Here is an 18695-nt window from a genome sequence, read left to right as displayed (position 1 = left end):
TTTTAAAAAGTAATAATGGGATACCTAGGGGTCTCAGTCAGTTGAGCATCCGACTCTTGATTTTGGCCCATGTCATGATCTCACAGTTTTGTGAGTTTGAATCCCATGTCACTGACAGTGCAGAGCCTGCTTGAGATTCTCTCTCTCTGCCCATCCCCAGCTCACACTCTTTCTGCCTCTCTCAAAATAAATAAATAAACTTAAAAAATAAAAATAAACCAATAATAATAATTCTTATATGTCAAAAATCACAGTTTTATCATATTTTCTTTTTTTGTCCCCTCAAGTTCTTTATCACCTGTGAATCATTTTGATTTTAATCCACATGTCACTATTTTCCCTCCTTTCGGTTGTCTTGATTTCTTTCAGCTTTCTATCATTTTTTAGGAAAAAAATATGACATTCATGCATTTGTTTGTCATAATATGTTTCTTTTTTTAGTATTGTGCATTTTAATTCTGACCAACATGCTCTTAGTAACCATAGGAAAATGTACTAACAAGTTACTAAATAGCCTTGAATAAAATGTAATCTACGTTTCAAAATAGCAGGAGTTTATAAATTCTGTGGAACTTACCCACAGATAAGTAAATTTGAGAGATTCTGTCCTTTAAGTCTAATGTGATCATACGTGGCATTTGGTTACATAATTTATGCCTGTGATGGCTTTATCTGCATTCTTCAATTTACAGATTTTATTACTGAATAGGGGTGTAAATTCCAATAGTTTACTAGTGCATTAATGTCACAATACATTACAAGGTAATTAACCAGAGCTGCCACTATAAATAGAAAAATTGTCACAGCCCTCACTATAAACTACTTAATAAAAATAAGATCCTGAATCAGCATTCACCACTATAGTAATTTTTCTTGCCATATGTCTCATTAATCAGGACTTAAAAAATAGGCTCATCTAGAAGCACTATTATTTTTAAACCTTTCATTATTAAAACAAGTTTGTTATAATTTCTAGTAAATTTAATGGGATTGATTATATGTTTCTGAATGCAAATATGTTCTACATGCTTTTGAGACATGTTTCCCCATTTTTTATACTATAATTGGGAATGAAAAACTACTTCAGTGGTTTTATAGCAGATTTGTGAATAAACGCATTGGAGTTCTTAGCAAGATTCATTAAGAGTTGCAGTTCTGGAAAAACAAAAACAAAAACAAACCAAGTCGCAGTTCTGAAGGTCATATGTCCTCTCCAACTGTGCTTTGTCCCTGACCTTTCGTTTGCCTCCCTAGTACTCATAATGCAAAACCTCTTACCCCAGAGTGTGTCTGTATTATGGGCAGAATGACTCAATGAAGTGCTTGGGTGGGAGTTTGTTTGGAAGCTGAATCAGAATCCTATCAGCAGAGGTGTCTATTATTTGAGATTCAGATACACCAGCTGAGGCATGCCCTGGAGTTGAGACTTTATTGTTTTGTTTTTGATGTTGTTTTGCTTCATTGTTTTCCTGTATAATTGTGTGAGAGCCTTAGCAATTATAGAACCCAACCTAGGAATTCTTCATAACATCACTAGCAGTTCAAGTTAGATAAATTCCTGGCAAGAACTAAGAAAAGACATTCTTTTCTGAAAAAGTCTGAGTGATACTTTTAATGTTCTACTGTATAAAAAGTTTGACAGTTACTGGTACTCTCCACCTTCCAATACAGTGAACAACTAGTAATAAAGCTGGTGAAACCAGTATGTTTAGTTTGTATAATCTTTCTTTAGGTAAGATCTTATATTTAATTAGAAGCCTAATGTCAAATAAGCTAAAATATTTGGGTAATTGGGAGATTACATCTATTTTTTTTAATTTGCTATAATAGAGTAATATAAATATGGTTCAATTGGCACATAATCAATGAACTAGAATAATGCCAGGCATTAAGTTTCATGTGCAAATGGAATTACATTCAGCAAATCCACGTTGAAAATATTTTTTAAAGTTCAAAATAAACAGATGGTCCTGCCTGGTACATCTATATTAAAAATAGGCTATAGCCAAAGATTTAGCATCACACATTAGAGACATTAGCGCACGATATTGTCTAGTGGAATGTAAAAACATTTGAGATTGATTAAAATAAAATAAGAACAAGACATCTGGCGTTCTTATTGAGGACTCCAGGCCTATTTTTTAGTGTTCTTCGTGTGTTTTTTTTTTTTCTAACTTATCTTGTTAGCAGACATTATATGGTAGAACATAATTTTCTAGTTTTATCCACCCTTAACCCAAGGGAATAAACATGAAACTTGCATATAACAGATTGCTTTGACCACGTTAAATAACGTGCTTTTCCCTCACTTGTAAATGCCAAACATTTTTTTGTACTGTGTGTTAAAGTACACTGCGAATACCTACAATATAGAGCTTGTGAATGGTAAACATCATTCCCATTTATGAAGTATGCGTCTTGTGTCAGACACAGGAAAAGGTATTTTACCTGCATTGTCTCATTTAAGTCTTACAAGGACACTATCACTTTTTCATTCAGACTTACTCGTCATCATCATCGTATTTCTAGAGTCATGTATACTCCCGTAACACTTTATGGTAATAATTGAATTGGGTTAGATTTAATTGAAATTAAATTCTAAATGGTAAAATATACTTTTTATTCAATATTGTTAGGGATAAGTGAGTGTTTTTTAAATTATAACATACTCTGCAGATATAAGTTATTATTTAAAAGCCAACATTTATCATTTGAAACAACTTAGCACAATCCTGCAGGCCCTTGTGGTACATAATTCATATATTGAGAATAATTATTCCAGGGAGTAGTGTGACCTGGTAGATTTTTGCAGTAGGTTCTTGGTCATCTTGTTCTGGTAGTTTCTCAATAAGCCTGCATGAGAAGGGAGATAGAGATTGTTTGGATTCTACTTCCACACTGGCTCATGGAATGATATTCTTAGTACTCAAAAGGTATTAAATAGAGGCTTGATATCATTGTGATCTGAACATCCTCCTTCAGGTTCAGTGTGGCTGGTAGCAGATCCAGTGGTAATGATCCTTGACTCGAATGTGATGTTTCCTCCATGGAGCCTGTTGCTCAGGGAATGGAAAGTCTCTGGAACTAGGATGTGTGTCTAAGCAGCTATGACCAGGGTTCAGTTCCTTGAATTTCATACTTCCCTACCTGACGCCTCTCCCCAGCTCCCTGTTTTCTCTCCTAAGATTGCTCACTAGCCCAGCCCTCCTATGATCGCTCCTATGGATTCCAGGACTGACCTATCTTTGTTTTATTTGGCTTTTATTCTCATTCAAAAAGATGAGAGTGTAGCTGCTTTATCTTGTTCAGAGAGAAAATATTTAGCGTTTTCTTTTTTTTTTTTTTTTTAATTTTTTTCTTCAACGTTCATTTATTTTTGGGACAGAGAGAGACAGAGCATGAACGGGGGAGGGGCAGAGAGAGAGGGAGACACAGAATCGGAAACAGGCTCCAGGCTCTGAGCCATCAGCCCAGAGCCTGACGCGGGGCTCGAACTCACGGACCGCGAGATCGTGACCTGGCTGAAGTCGGACGCCCAACCGACTGCGCCACCCAGGCGCCCCCTAGCGTTTTCTGAATGTCACAACTTCTTATCGCTAGTCAGTAATGATGGTAATAATAATAATAAACATTTATTATTCAAATTAACTTTTAAAAATCGTACAAACTGAAAATTATCCATATGTCCTCCTCTCTCCCAATTCCCATAGAAAACCAATCATAATATTTTTCTGAATATTCCAGTAGATACCATCTTTTTTGAGTGGACATGGTTAGAACATTTAATATTTACACATAACATTTGTGCCTGGCTGTATTTGAAGCATATGATATGGATCATTATTTCATTAATTTCCTGAATCTCATGAAACAGGTAGTATTCTTGTTGTAATTTTGTGAATGAAAAAACTGAGCCGTAGAGAGATTTTTTTTTAACTTCATAAAGGTCAGATTAAGTATTACACATTGGAACCAGGTTCAAGCCCAGGCATCTATAAAAATTCTGCTCTGTCAGTTTTTCATTTATACAAAAGGAACTATGACTTAATTTCCAAAACAACATATTTTAGCCAGTAATTAGTAATGAAACATATTACCACAAAGGATGGGGTGGGGGGGTCTAACTATCCACAGTATGGTATTTTAAAGAAAAATCCTCACCCATCTCTATTAGTCATCTTAAGAACAGAATATGGCACAAAAGTTGTTTGTGTGTCTGTTGTCTTCTTCAATAAAGTAGAATATCTTTGTTCTAATGTTACACTGTTCCTTTTTGCTCTTTTCATGAAATATCTTTCTGTTTCTCTCAAAAGAAATATTTGAAATCATACCATAAAACAAGAAATCAGACATTGTGATAAAATGTTATTTTTGTAGTTTTAAATATTCTCTCCCACAAATGCTTCTTATTATTTATGAAAATAATTTTATACCAGTATACTAAAAATAATTGTCTTATTGCCTGGAGGAGACAGCTAGCTGACAGTTGTGTTGACTACTACCAAAGCCTGGCGTGGGACAAGGAGGAGGTTTTGACTTCCAGATGGAAGAGTCACCCTTATTGCCACCTACTGAATGTTCACAGCTGCAGGGTTTCCAATTTTTTGGTGTACTCATGCACATGATCCTGCCCTTCCGGAGTATCTTCTTTAATATAACAATTCTTACTTTACAATAGATGTAAAAGACAACATGATAAAATTTATATATGATAAGTCCTTAAATTTTAAAATACCTTTTACTCTGAGTCAGTTGCCTAAGATTAGGTAAGATCTCTTTTCTCTAGATACAGCTGGATCCCTAGACAGTAAGGACAGTAAGCGTTGGGACTGTTAAGGACGCAACATCCACTTACATATCACTAGTCAGCAAATGAGGATCTTGTTTCTTCCGCTGCTAAAAGGCACATTCTTCTCTATTGAAAGTGTTGACTTTGGCTATTATTCATCCTGTAACACCCCAAAGAGTATTACCTTCACACGAAGAGGCACTTATCTCCCCCAGTGTGTACTAAGAAGTACTTTTCTCTGTTAGTTGTATCTCTGCGTCCAGCAATTATTTTCAGTCCTTGAGTTCAGGGGAAAAAAAAAAGACAGTTTCCCTCACTGGAGCAGATGCTCCTGTTAAGTTTGGCATCACATTCTCCTAGATGGAATTACATGGAAGTATACAGCTTAAATATTAATGCTTGTTAATCTGATAAATCCACCCCGGTTGCTAACTATATGATCACAGAAAAACTTGCATAGCCACAGCAACAACCTGTTTCCCAAGACTGTTTAAGTATCAAATAACAAATATGATATTATATGTGAAACTGATCCATACCCTATAAAATGCTATGTAAATATTGCTTAATATAATTTAGAAGCAATCTTTATCGTTCCAGTCTAAGACTCAGTATAGCTCAGACATGGTGAGATCAAGAAAATAAGTCCTCAAGATGGTTTGCAATGTTCTTATCCTCCTCAAATCCTACTGGCTTAATTATGATGTAGTTTTACATTAAAAATAACCATAATTTTTTTTCTGTAAATGTCTATGCCTTTAATTTCAAACACGTATCAGACAAGAAAACTATATGTTAGCTTTTCTCTGTGCCCCTCTGAAAGACTAACTTTCCTTCAGTACTGACCAAATATTTTCTATGTGGTTGCATCTTATGCATGGGTTAGATTCTGAAGTTACTGAGCAAGGTCAAAACAAAAACAAAAATATAACCCACCTTCAAACATCCTCTAAATTATCCATAAAATACAATATATCCAACAGTGCGTTATTCCTCGATATCAGGAAATGTGAAAATAGAAATACCTAAAACCTCCTTTGGCTGTGGCGATGCGTGGTGAACAGTGCGGGGAGACAGAGAACTGAGGGAACACTGTCCCTATCCTCCTGTCACTCTGGACCATGCTGTCATTGATTAAAAGGCTAAGTGGATTTTCCCCCAAATTCTTTCTGAATGCATATCGTTGAATTTAAGTCAGATGAATTTTGATGTGACAGTACTATACTGACTGCCAACTATTTGCCATGCATTTTACAGGGGACTGGCAATACAGCCCCCATGGGCTTTACCGTGTATCAGAGAAAGTCAACAATAGATCAATTATGTAATGACATAATCAAGGGGTGCATGGGTGGCTCAGTCGGTTAAGCATCCGACTTCATCTCAGGTAATGATCTCATGGTTCCTGGGTTCGAGCCCCATGTCAGGCTCTGTGCTGACAGCTCAGACCCGGGAGCCTGCTTCAGATTGTGTGTCTCCCTCTCTCTCTGCCCTCCCCCACTCGTGCTCGGTCTCTCTCTCAAAAGTAAAATAAACATTAAAAAAATCAGAAGAAGAAAAAAAAAAAGAAAAACCACTCTAGGGAGGTGACTACTCAGCTGAACTGTGAAGAATGAAAGTGAATGTGTATTGAGTTGTGTCAGTTCTTTATATATTTTGGATACTAACTCTTTATCAGAGATGTCATTTGAAAATACCTTCTCCCATTCAGTAGGTTGCCATTTAATTTTGGTGATTGTTTTCTTCGTGTGCTGCTTTTTATTTTGATGTAGTTCCAATGATTTATTTTTGCTTTTGTTTCCCTTGCCTCAGGAGACATAATCTAGAAAAATGTTGCTGCAGGCTATGTCGGATTGCTTTCTATGCTCTCTTCAGGGATTTTTATGGTTTTAGGTCTCACATTTAGGTCTTTTATCCATTTTGACTTTATATTTGTATAAGTGTAAAAAGTGAAAGAAGTGGTCCAGTTTCATTCTTTCCTATGTTGCTGTCCAGTTTTCCCAACACCATTTGTTGAAGAGACGATCTTTTCCCCATTATGCATTTATTCCTCCTTTGTTGAAGATTGAGTGACCATATAATCGGTGGTGTATTTCTGGGTTTTCTGGTCTATTCCATTGATCTATGTTATCTGGTTTTTGCCAATACCATGCTGTTTTAATTACTACCACTTTGTAGTAAAACTTAATATCTGGAATGGTGATACCTCCAGTTTTTTTTTTCTTTTTCAAGATTACTTTGGCTGTTTGAGATCTTTTGTGGTTCCATACAAATTTTAGGATTGTTTGATCTAGTTCTGTGAAAAATGTTGTTGGTATTTTCATGGGGGTTGCATTAAATCCATAGATCACTTTGAGTGTATAGACATTTTAACAGTATTTGTTCTTCTAACCCATGATCATGGAATGACTTTCCATTTCTTTGCATTGTCTTGAATTTTTTCATCAATGTTATATAGTTTTCAGAGTACAGGTGTTTCACTTTTTTGGTTAAGTTCATTCCTAGATTTTGTTTGGTTGTTTGTTTTTGGTGCAAGTATAAATTGGATTGTTTTCTTAATTTCAATTTCTGCTGCTTCAGTGTATAGGAATGTAGCAGATTTCTGTACATTGATTTTGTATCCTGCAACTTTACCGAATTTATTTATCAGTTCTAGGTTTTTGATAAAATCTTTAGGATTTTCATATATATAGCATCATGTCATCTGCAAATAGACTTTTATTCCTTCTTTGTTAATTTGGGTGCCTTTTATATTTCTTTATGTTGTCTAATTGCTGTGGCTAGGACTTCCAGTGCTATGTTGAGTAAATGTGATGAGAGAGGGCATCCTTGTCTTGCTCCTGACATTAAGGGAAAAGCTTTCATTTTTTCACCATTGACTATGATGTTGGCTGTGGGTTTTTCATATGAGACCTTTATTATGTTGAGGTATGTACCCTTTAGACCTTCTTTGCAGAGGGTTTTTATCATGAAGGATGTTGTACTTTGTCAAGTGCTTTTTCTGCATCTATTGAAAGGATTTAATGGTTTTTATCTTTTTTTCTTATTGATGTGACATATCATGTTGATTGTTTTGTGAATTTTAAACCACGCTTGCATCCTGGGAAAAAATTCCACTTGATGGTGGTGTATGATTTTTTTAAATATATTATTGGATTCAGTTTGCTAATATTTTGTTGAGGACTTTTGCATCTATATTCATAAAATATGTTTGCCCATAGTTCTCTTTTTTTGTGGTGTCTTTATTAGGCTTTGGTATCATGTGTCTTTATCTGACTTTGGTATCAGTGTGATACTGGTTTCATAGAATGAATTTAGAAGATATATATATATATATATATATATATATATATATATATATATAGGAATAGTATGAGAAGAATAGGTATTAACTCTTCTTCAGATGTTTGGTAGAGGGGCACCTGGGTGGCTTAGTCAGTCGAGTATCCAACTCTTAATTTCAGCTTAGGTCATGATCCCAGAGTCGTGGGATACAGCCCTGCATCAGGTTCTGTGCTGAGCATGGGGCCTGCTTAACATTCTCTCTCTCTCCCTCTGTCCCTATCCCCCACTCATGTGTGTTCTTTCTCTCTCTAAATTTTTTTTTAAAAAGTTAAATGTTTGGTAGAATTTGTCTGTGAAGCGATCTGACTTTTGTTTTTGGAGAGTTTCTTGATTACTTATTCAATTTCATTAATAGTAATCAGTCTGTTCAAATTTACTGTTTCTTCCTGCTTTAGTTTTGGTGTTATATGTCTCTAGGAATTTAATCATTTCTACTAAGTTGTCCAGTTTGTTGGCATGGAGGTTTTCATAGTATTCTGTTACAATTGTTTCTATTTCTGTGGTGTTGGTTGTTATTTCTCCTCTTTCATTAGTGATTTTGTTTATTTGGGTCCTCTCTCTTTCCAAATAATTCAATTAAAAATAGGCAGAAGACATGGACAGACATTTCTCCAAAGAAGACATACAGATGTCCAACAGACATATGAAAAGATGCTCAGTGTCCCTCAACATTAGGGACATGCAAATAAAAACTGCAATGAGATAGTAACTCACACTTGTCAGATTGGCTAAAATCAAAAACACAAGAAACAAGTGTTGTCAAAAACGTGGAGAAAAAACCCTCTTATAATGTTGGTGGGAATGCAAACTGGTGCAACCAATGTAAAAAACAGTATGGAGGTTCTTCAAAAAATTAAAAATGGAATTCTCTATGATCCAGTAATTGCATGGTTGAATATCCAAAAAATACAAAAACACGAATTCAAAGACATACACACATTCCTGTTTATTGCAGCACTGTTTACAATAGCCAAGCTATGAAAGTATCCCAAATGTCTATCAATACATGGATAAAGATGCGGTGGTGGTGTGTGTGTCTGTGTGTTTGTGTGTGTATAATGGAATATTATTCAGCCATTGAAAAAAATAAAATATTGCCATTTGCAATATGGATAGAGCTGGAGAGTATAATGCTAAGTGAAATAAGTCAGAGAGAGAAATACCTTATGATCTCATTCATTTGTGGAATTTAAGAAACGAAACAAGCAAGCAAAGGACAAAAGAGAGAGAAAGAGAGAGAGGCAAACCAAGAAACAGATTCTTCAATATAGAGAACAAAATGATAGTTACCAGAAGGAAGGTGGCTGGAGGGATGGGGAAATACGGGATGGAGATGAAAGAGTACACTTACCATGATGAAAGAAAGAAAATAAAAAGATAACATGATTTAAAACAAACAAACAAACAAAAGAACATGAGTCGGCCACACTTGAAGTCGAAGGATGGTATGATCAGGGCCCTGAGTTGGAATAGTCATGGTATGTTAATTCATTTGTTTGCTAAGCAAATACTGATTAGGGCCTCATATATGCCAGGCTTTGATGGAATTGTGCAGTTTACAAATCTGTCAAGACTTGGCTTTTCATTAAGCATTCACTCTAGACAGGGGAGAGAAGTTAAAATGAACAAAAATTAAACAGATAAATGCACATGATACTTCTGGAACATAGCGAGAGGAGCAACTGGAGATATAGACAGAGTACTTACATAGGGTTCAGATCAGGCACTTTTTTTTTGTTTCCAAAGATAAAAACAAAGATGGACAGTAGTTAACACAGTATAAAAACACATTTTTGTCCCCAGAACTATTGCAATGGGAGAAAAGAAACCTAGGTAGATAGTGGGCATCAACTTCAAATACAGCATGGACAAGTGGGCATGCATAGCCAAGGAACAGGGTAGAAAATCCCTGTATAGAAAATTGTTAAGAGGAAATGTCAGGGGCCAGAGGGACTCTAGAAGCAACTTGATAGGATTCGTGCTAAAGACAGGCCAGAGTGATCAGACATCACCAAGGGGTTGGTAGAGGATGAGGAACATGATCAGATACAGAGGGTGGTCAGATATGGAGAGAATGGGGGTTTGTGGCTGACATGACTTAGTAGGGTTCTTGCTGTAACTGGATTTTACAAGGAAGTGCACAGAGGGTCATAAGAGAAGGTTCAGGTGTCTAATTAAAGTTTGGTCAAGCAGAGAATTTTTGTCAGCCTAGTAGGTCTTGAAAGGAGCTGAGTTGTTGTTGTTTTCTGTTTTTTTTTTTTTCCATGGGGGGTGGAGGGGCAGAGAGAGAAGGAGAGAGAGAACCCCAAGCAGGCTACACCTGCACCTTCATCAGGAACCATGAGATCATGACCTGAGCCAAAATCAAGAATTGGATGCTTAACTGACTGAGTCACCCGGTTGCCCCAAGAGCTAGGGTTTTAAGATTGCTGAGGGGTTTAAAAACCTCTGAAGGGTTTTTACACAGAGTACTACATAATCTGATTTCAATTTTTAAAAGATGATTCTAGGTGAAAAGTAGCTTAAAGAGAGATAAATCCAATCATATTGGTATGGCTTTTCCTTAAAATTTCATTTACAGAATTCCCTCTTGCCACTTAAATTCTCTGAAGATTCTCTTCCCTTCTGTCCCTTCCATTTTCCACATTACTAGCCTAAGATAATGTGTGACTTCTCTTCTGTGATTAAGAAATAGCAGAAGGATTTGGAAACAGGCAAATTCACATTGCTGTGGGACCATGTGCTGAGCCCTTTGGAAGCAGGACCTGATAGAACACTTGCCTGGATTCCAATAAATGCCCAAGCGAGGGATTATAGTCCCTGCAGGGAAGAAGAGCACTTACTAATACATAAGCAATGAAAAGACTACATTTGCTAGACCCATAAGGATCATATTCTCATGCTACACACAGAATACTGATTCTGTTAAAACAAGCATCATTTGAGACTCTTGGCTGGTGATTGGGAGGCTGTTAATCTGTTGGTCAGGTTAGTCTGAATTGCCTCTGGAACTAGACACAATTGTGTCCACAATTGATGTGGTATGAACTGCGAAGAACGAAACTGGCAAAAGGGCTTATAGCTCAGATTGTAGTAGATTTTTATGTGTACTAAGCCTAGCATTTCTAAGTGTCCTATAGACATTGGGAAACTACAAAGGACATAAGCATAGAAGGCATAATTTGCATAGAAATGTTGATTAAAATGCATAGGATGGATTGGGAACAGAGAGATTAGTAAGTTATTTCAAGAAAGGTTTCTTGAAAGTGCGAAATAAAAAACAGTAGCAATAGGAAGTATACACGATAGATTCCTAGACATTGTAGTTAAAGCATAATAAGACTTGGTGATTGGATACGAGAGAGAAATAAGAGATAATTATCTGATTTCCAGTTTGGATAATTTGGGTGGATATTGATGGTGTTCTGGAAGACAGAGGTAATTCATATCCACACTAAAGATCACCCATTATCAATTTTTGGAAATACATGTAACATAAAACATGATTGGAAGTTGTTTCCTTTCAGTGTATGGGAGATGTAAAAAACATAATTTCAAGGGTATCTGAGACCTTTAGCCTTTTACAAGTAATTGAATTGGCCCTTTGGTCACCAGGTGGTTAGTTATCACAAGATGTAATTTATTTAGAAAAGTATGACTAGTGGATTTATGTGATACTGAGTCTGATAAAGTTCTTTCCTGGAACCTGAAAGGCATGCCTGCCAGACTTTATTTAGGTTTTAATGAATGAATAAATGAAGCCAAGGCTATAGAGCGAAAACCACCTCTGGTTACCAAATGGTCCATGCCTTTCCTTTGTTTCACTATTTTGAAGGATTTTACTTCTTCATTTCAAATGTGTGTGTTCATTTGAGAGGGGTGCCTCAGGGCACACTTGTTTGTTGGTTAGATAAAACCATTCTTGAAGACAGAACAAAGAACATACAGGCTGCGCAGCAAGAGTATACAACTCAGAACACCAGATGGAAAATGTCTTAGCTTTGTACTTGTGATTTCTTAAAAAGAAGAGAGGTAAACATTCACATTTTGCTTCTGTTGTTTTTTTTTTCTGTTACATAAAAATGTGACGTTGAAATCTTAGAAAAAAATGGACTTAGAAGCAAACCCTCAGAGTTTTAAAATCACCTCCCCTAAGAAAGATTTGTAGTATTATTTTTCTTTGTAAAATCTACCCAGCTAAAATATTTTCTGATGAGCTTAAATGCATATGAACTACTGCTCTGGAGAATTTCTTAATTGAGTACTTCATTTTGGACTTTATTGAAATGTGTACTTTGAAAACATTGGTGAAATTTGCCATTTCCCACCTGGCACCAGCAACAGCTGGAGCCTGGACCGTGTTCAATGGCCTACACTCATGCAGCACTAATCTAAAGCAAATGCCACATTAAAAACTACCTCCCTGCCCCTTCTGTTAAACGTACCTCAGGTAAAAGGAAGAGCAGAATATTTTATTTGAGTTTGCCTTTCTCCTCTTTCCATTCCTACTTCTCTAAAACTATTATGAGTGGTCATGCTCTTAACTTTGAAATATTTATAGGAAAAAGATTCGTTTTAAATGAGCAGATGGGCCAGTTCTAAGACAAGCTGCTGTATTAATAAACATGTGTGGTGCTTTATCAGCAAAGGAGCCTATTTTGACATTTCTTCTGGATGATTTGTATAGCCTATCACTATCACACCTGGTGCAGGGACAATAAATGGGCACTTAATAGTCAAGCAGTGTGCGAACACCTTCCATTATAACTTCATTATGTCAGATATAATCATCTATTACTGAATGTCAGGCACTTAATTTATGATCAGTTGCCCTATGGAATTAGTGGCCATACAAATGAATGGTCCATTCATGTCACTTTCACTGTAAATTTCCTTCTCCTAATGCTGGCTCCTTTTGCAAACACATTTAAATAATTCGATACCCTTTTGGGGTTTTAGAATACAAAACTATTTGTTTATATTTAGCAAATTTGAGAAAAGGGCAAATGTGAATCACATATAATATAAAATTCCGTATGTGAATGTACCAATCTGTCCAAAATAATAGTGCAGTTTTTCAGTTTTCTTTACTAAAGAACTTTAGTTTGATTTTGGTAAAGTGACAGTGCTTTAGGGAAGAAACAAACAAACAAACAAACTTCTCCCTAGAGATCTGTTGTACAACGATGTGCATATAGTTAAATTTTGTAGTATACGTTTAAAATTTGGTTAAGAGTCAATTTTTATATGTGTTCTTTAACACAATTAAAAAACTTTTCCGCTGGACAGCGTAAACAAGTATATGTTCACAGGTGGCACTGTCATCAAACAGGCTGATATATACAGGACAGATAGTGAAAAGAAAAGAGAAGCATAGGTTTATGAGAGGGAAGCTGAGAGAAAGAGCAAAGGAACTACTTTGTAGGATTTTAACATCAGTGCTCCCGGGGCACCTGGCTGGCTCAGTTGGTTGAGCAGTTGACTCTTTTTTTTTTTTTTTAATTTTTTTTTTCAACGTTTATTTATTTTGGGGACAGAGAGAGACAGAGCATGAACGGGGGAGGGTCAGAGAGAGAGGGAGACACAGAATCGGAAACAGGCTCCAGGCTCTGAGCCATTAGCCCTGAGCCTGACGCGGGGCTCGAACTCCCGGACCACGAGATCGTGACCTGGCTGAAGTCGGACGCTTAACCGACTGCGCCACCCAGGCGCCCCAAGCAGTTAACTCTTGATTTTGGCTCAGGTCATGATCCTAGAGCTGTGGGATTGAGCCCCGTGTCAGACTCTGTGCTGAGCATGGAGCCTGGTTGTGATTCTCTCTCTCTCTCTCTCTCTCTCTTTCTCTCTCTCTGCTCCTTTCCCCTGCTCACACTCGCTCTCTATAAAATAAAAATAAAAGCAAAATCAGTGTTTTGTACTATCATCTTCAGAATCTTCTGGTCCTTTTCTTTGAATGTGAGAACATACAGTCTATGTGTATGTGTCTATTTTCAAGATCACTCTTAGAACTTCAGTTCTTGTTTAGATTCCTGATGAATTATTATCTATGAAAAAGTTCCCTTTAGAGATGTCTCAACTCCTGTATAATGATATTAGCACTGGGGTGGTGGTAAGACCCACTATTTGGGGGGGAAATCTCAAAAACTATTTAACAATCAATAAAACTATTGGACCTACCAGATTAGAAGGAAACAGTGTTACAGATAGGAAAATATTAACAGACTGATAATAGAGTTGGATGGTGTGAGAATGAATCTACATTTACTACCAACACCATAGCAGGATTATTTTTTTTACTATATGAACTTCAGCCAGAACTGCCAAAAAGAAGCTTCTGCCTATGTCATAATATTATGGACCTGGCTGTCTTCCACTCAGTTCTGGTTTTCAGGGTGATGAATGGTACCACTTGCACTGGAAGCATTGTGGCCGAAGACTGACTTCTTCCATGGAGTCAGAAGCTTAAAGGAATCATGTATTTAGAATGTTTGTCTTACACAACTGAAAGATGTCATCAAGAAGAAATAAGGGGAAAATGCTATAGGTGGTATATAACAGTGAATTCATTTCTAATATCCTAAAGAATTTCAAAGCTCTGGTACTGTGAAAGAATGAAATTGCACTAATAAATTTGTATTTGGCATTGACCTAACTGCCTCTGATTTCTACTCTGTAGATGCCAGTGCTCAAGAGACCCATGAGTCTATAGACTATCCCATTGACTTGAATGACTGTAAAGTGTAAAGCTCAGTAAGGTACTCAGGTTACAGGAGATGATCTTTTAATGACCACCCCAGAAAATATTGTTCAGATTTATTTGGTGAAAAATCACACTAAGGTGACTTAAAGTTACTCTAGCTGAGACTCTTTAGGGATGCAAACTCCCCAGATGAATGGATCAAGATGGCACTCATTTACAGATCTGAACTCTTGGGCAAGTGTAAGCAGAATCAGGGGGGAGCTGGCAGCCAGTCGCATTTGGCTAGCAAAATATTCCAAACCCTGCAGAGTAAGCTTCACATAGAAGAGCTCTGAGCCAGTTCAAGCACTAGACACTGACTAGACCTCAGTGCCTGTTCTAAACCACCAATCTGGTACTTGGCAGGGACCTCTGGTAAATTACTGTCCTTTCTCCCATTATCTTACATCTATTTTTTCTCACGGCTTCATTGGATCTGCCACATCAGATATCTAGCTTGTTCATCTGGAACCTTATTGGAAAACTTGTTTTTTTATAATCACTTGACTGGTTTAGAATCATTGTTTTTCTTACCTTTCTGAGCATCAGCTTTATGTAGAGGCACATATAGTTTCTGCGGTGTCTGCAGGCAAGACCTTGATTGTTCTTCTGTGTAAAGTAAAAACCATTCAGGGATATTACCATCTAGAAAATAAAAGAAAAAAATACACATTTATTTGTAAACTTACCCTCAAATTCATTTTATTTGTTACTGGTTTTGCCAAGACTAAATTGGGAATAGAAGCATATATCATGTTATATAAGTGGTAGGAAAAATATGGGTTCCACTGAGATTTTGTTTGGAAACTAGCATAATTCTTTCAAGGGCACTTGGTTCATACTAAAATTGTGCAGTGGTAAATACTGCCTTTTTGTTCTACCTATGTTTATGGTATTTGAAAACCATGTGAGTAGTTTCAGTTATCATAGACCCTGATATTGGGCTTAACCCCTGCTAAGTGATAAAGCAAATGCAAGAAAATGTACTTTAAAATATTTTAAGTGTTTAATAAGAGAAGATGTTATTATTAAAGGTGAAAATCTTTTTAATTTTTTTTTTCTTTAATGAAACAGCACAGAGTGGAAAATACCATAGCAGTCATTTGCAATCAGCATCATGGAAGAAACCTGTGGTCCAATTATACAGTTGACCCTCAAACAACACAGGGGTTAGGGCCACCAATCCCCCCCCACCCCCCCAGTCAAGTATCCACATGTAACTTTTGACTTCCCCAAAATTGAACTACTAATCATCTACTATTGACTAGAAACCTTACCAATAATATAAAAAATTAACTCATATTTTGTATATGTATTATACAGTATATTCTTATAATAAAGTAAGTTAGAGAAAAGAAAATGTGACTAAGAAAGTCATAAGGAAAATACATTTACAGTACTGTATCAAAAAAAATCTGTATATCACTAGAGCTATGTAGTTCAAAACCATTGTTCAAGGGTCAACTATAATTTATTTAGGGTGTGTATGGTCACAATGAAAAGACTATAAATAATGATATTTACATATCTTACCTTGAACACTAGTCATCCAATAAATTTTTGATGAATTTAATAGCAAACTTTGAGATATAGCATCTCTTTTAAGCTATAGGGCAACTAGATGTAAATTACCTTCAGTTCAGTAAGAAATGGAGTAATTCCAAAATGTAAGCAGCTTCCTTTTCCCTCTTGGGTATAATTAGGACCATTATTGTAATCATATCCATTAAACTGCTGGGATTTGGGAATAATGGATTTCTTTGCAGAAATTGATTAAATAATATCTAAAGAAAAATGCCATAATTGAGAATTTATACTTTTACTATTGATTTATTCTTTTTTATGTTTCATATAGGTTAAGTGACTTGATCTGTTTATTTTCTAGAGTAGAAAAACTATTCATACATTAAAGTTTCGAAATCCTGTGATCCCTGAGAAAAATGTTTTATAACAAGATTCTATCAAACTATATAAACTCATTGTTGTATGTGCTGTTCAAGTCGTATCTGCTACACAAATAATTTGGACCTTGGCATCATTAAAGTCATAGAGCCAAGTGGAAACCATTTAAGTGCATTGTTTCCTTTATAAAATCCACTGGAGTTTTTCTTTTTTCTTGTATGATTTGGAGTAGTGCTACATGTTTAAATCATTAGTGTTACATGATTAAATGAAACTTTATAGTCTTTTGTTCCTTTTACCAATCAGATCCTGAATGTGTGATATTCAGGACATTGTTCATTTCTAAAACTATATGAATCTGAAGTACCATAATTTAAAGTCAAGAGAAATGTAAAACCCAAATGTCTTCCGTATGCTAATATTTTTCCTTGAATAACAATGTTATTCATGAATGCTTATTATAGCACTTATTAACATTTTGCTTTAAAACAACAGTATTTATTATGAAACAAATTCACTTCTGTGGAACTTTTCTAATACATTATCAATTAGAAAAAAAGGTAATGATTTCCATTTATTCGGTCATGTGAAATCTTTGCCTTTATAAACATGTAATTTAAAATATGACTTTCACTCAGCTTCTGTCCAACTGTAACTATAGGAGTAACACTGAATAATAGAAGAAAAATTGAAATCCAAGACTTAGGAAACATCATTAGAAATGTCATTAGCAAATAAAATAAGAACCAGAAAGGTCACCACTGGCTGAATGGCAATTTTAAGCCTGGTACAGTGTTTGGTGCTTCATTTGGTTATATCTAATTCTCATGGAAACTTGGGAAAGTAGGTATCATCATCTTCATTATACAAATAAGAAACTGAGGCTTAGAGAAGATGAGGTCGCTTATCCAGAACTATTATGTGTTAGAGCCACGACTCTGGAAAAGATTGTAAACAGTAATACTGTTTTTGTAGTGAGTAAAAGATATGACAAAAGTAGCAAAATACTAGTATGTCTTAGGAAACAACCTAAAAATTAAAATTAAGATAGCCTTCTAAACAGCCAAGATCACACACACTGTTATCAGTAATTATGCCTTATTTCCCAGAGACAGGATTTCAGGGGGATGGCCTTGCATTGTTATTTCAGAGTTAAAAGAAGTGAGTTGAATTCCATTTGTCAGATACTTATATGCAGTCAGGAGTAAGGTTTAGAACTGTGTTGTTTGTTGTGGTTGTTGATAAAGTTTGTTTCTCATCAGATTCTCATCACAATGGGTCACATTACCCAGACCTGAAGCTGAAACTAAATATAAACCACATTGTGATGATTTTTAGTAATAATTACACTTTCTGGATTTCATCACAGGGGGAAAGAAGTGTTCATGAACCGCTTTGACCATCTCATTATATATAAAGATAAATATCAAATTTAAAATGAAGAAACCTCGTGAGTAGTTCTGAAAATGCAGAGCTATTTTAAGAGTGTGTTTACAGTGGTTTGAAATGACTTACCAGAAGCAATGTAAACCTAGCTCTATAAAAAAGGAAACTTAGAAATAAACAGGAAATTTTTATAGAATTTTTCATGGTGGTGAAGCATTTGTGTTATTGAGGATTCTGTTTAATATAAGATTGTCAAGCAGGTAAAACTCAAGACCATTCTCCTATTTGTTGAAACTTCAAATTTTATTTACATGGAGTAAACTAAAACTGCATAGGAACATGTAAATTGAGTTAATTTGGTTAACTATAGATAAAGATATCTAATATATAAATATGTATATCAATCACATCTTAAGTAGAAAAATTGAAAAATCATCAGCTGTATTATGTTAATGACTGAAATCTTATCACAAGAAAAACTATGACTTCTCTGCTTGAAAGTGAAAAAGGTCTGTGTCCTTTATCTTTAAGAGT

General features: G+C 35.6%; 1 protein-coding gene and 1 long non-coding RNA gene across 32 annotated transcripts in view; one reads left to right on the top strand and one right to left on the bottom strand.

Annotated features, from left to right (window-relative positions):
• The window catches only part of ADGRL3 (adhesion G protein-coupled receptor L3), an 823449-nt gene that overhangs the window by 590755 nt on the left and 213999 nt on the right, over positions 1 to 18695 (top strand). The gene's annotated exons all lie outside the window — the stretch shown is intronic.
• Positions 1 to 18695, bottom strand: part of LOC109499146 — a 40303-nt gene that overhangs the window by 2801 nt on the left and 18807 nt on the right. For 2 of the 3 annotated variants that reach the window (XR_002156313.3, XR_006597058.1), the window contains exons 2-3: positions 15408 to 15518; positions 4856 to 5067 (exon numbers count right to left, since the gene is read on the bottom strand). This is a non-coding gene — a long non-coding RNA (uncharacterized LOC109499146). Of the gene's footprint in view, positions 1 to 2795; positions 2854 to 4855; positions 5068 to 15407; positions 15519 to 18695 lie in introns of all 3 variants that reach the window. The other variant, XR_006597057.1, reaches the window with a different exon arrangement.

Source organism: Felis catus, chromosome B1 (genome assembly GCF_018350175.1).
Source record: "Felis catus isolate Fca126 chromosome B1, F.catus_Fca126_mat1.0, whole genome shotgun sequence".
In the NCBI taxonomy this organism is placed as follows: Eukaryota; Metazoa; Chordata; class Mammalia; order Carnivora; family Felidae; genus Felis; species Felis catus.
This window is presented reverse-complemented; position numbering and strand designations above follow the sequence as displayed.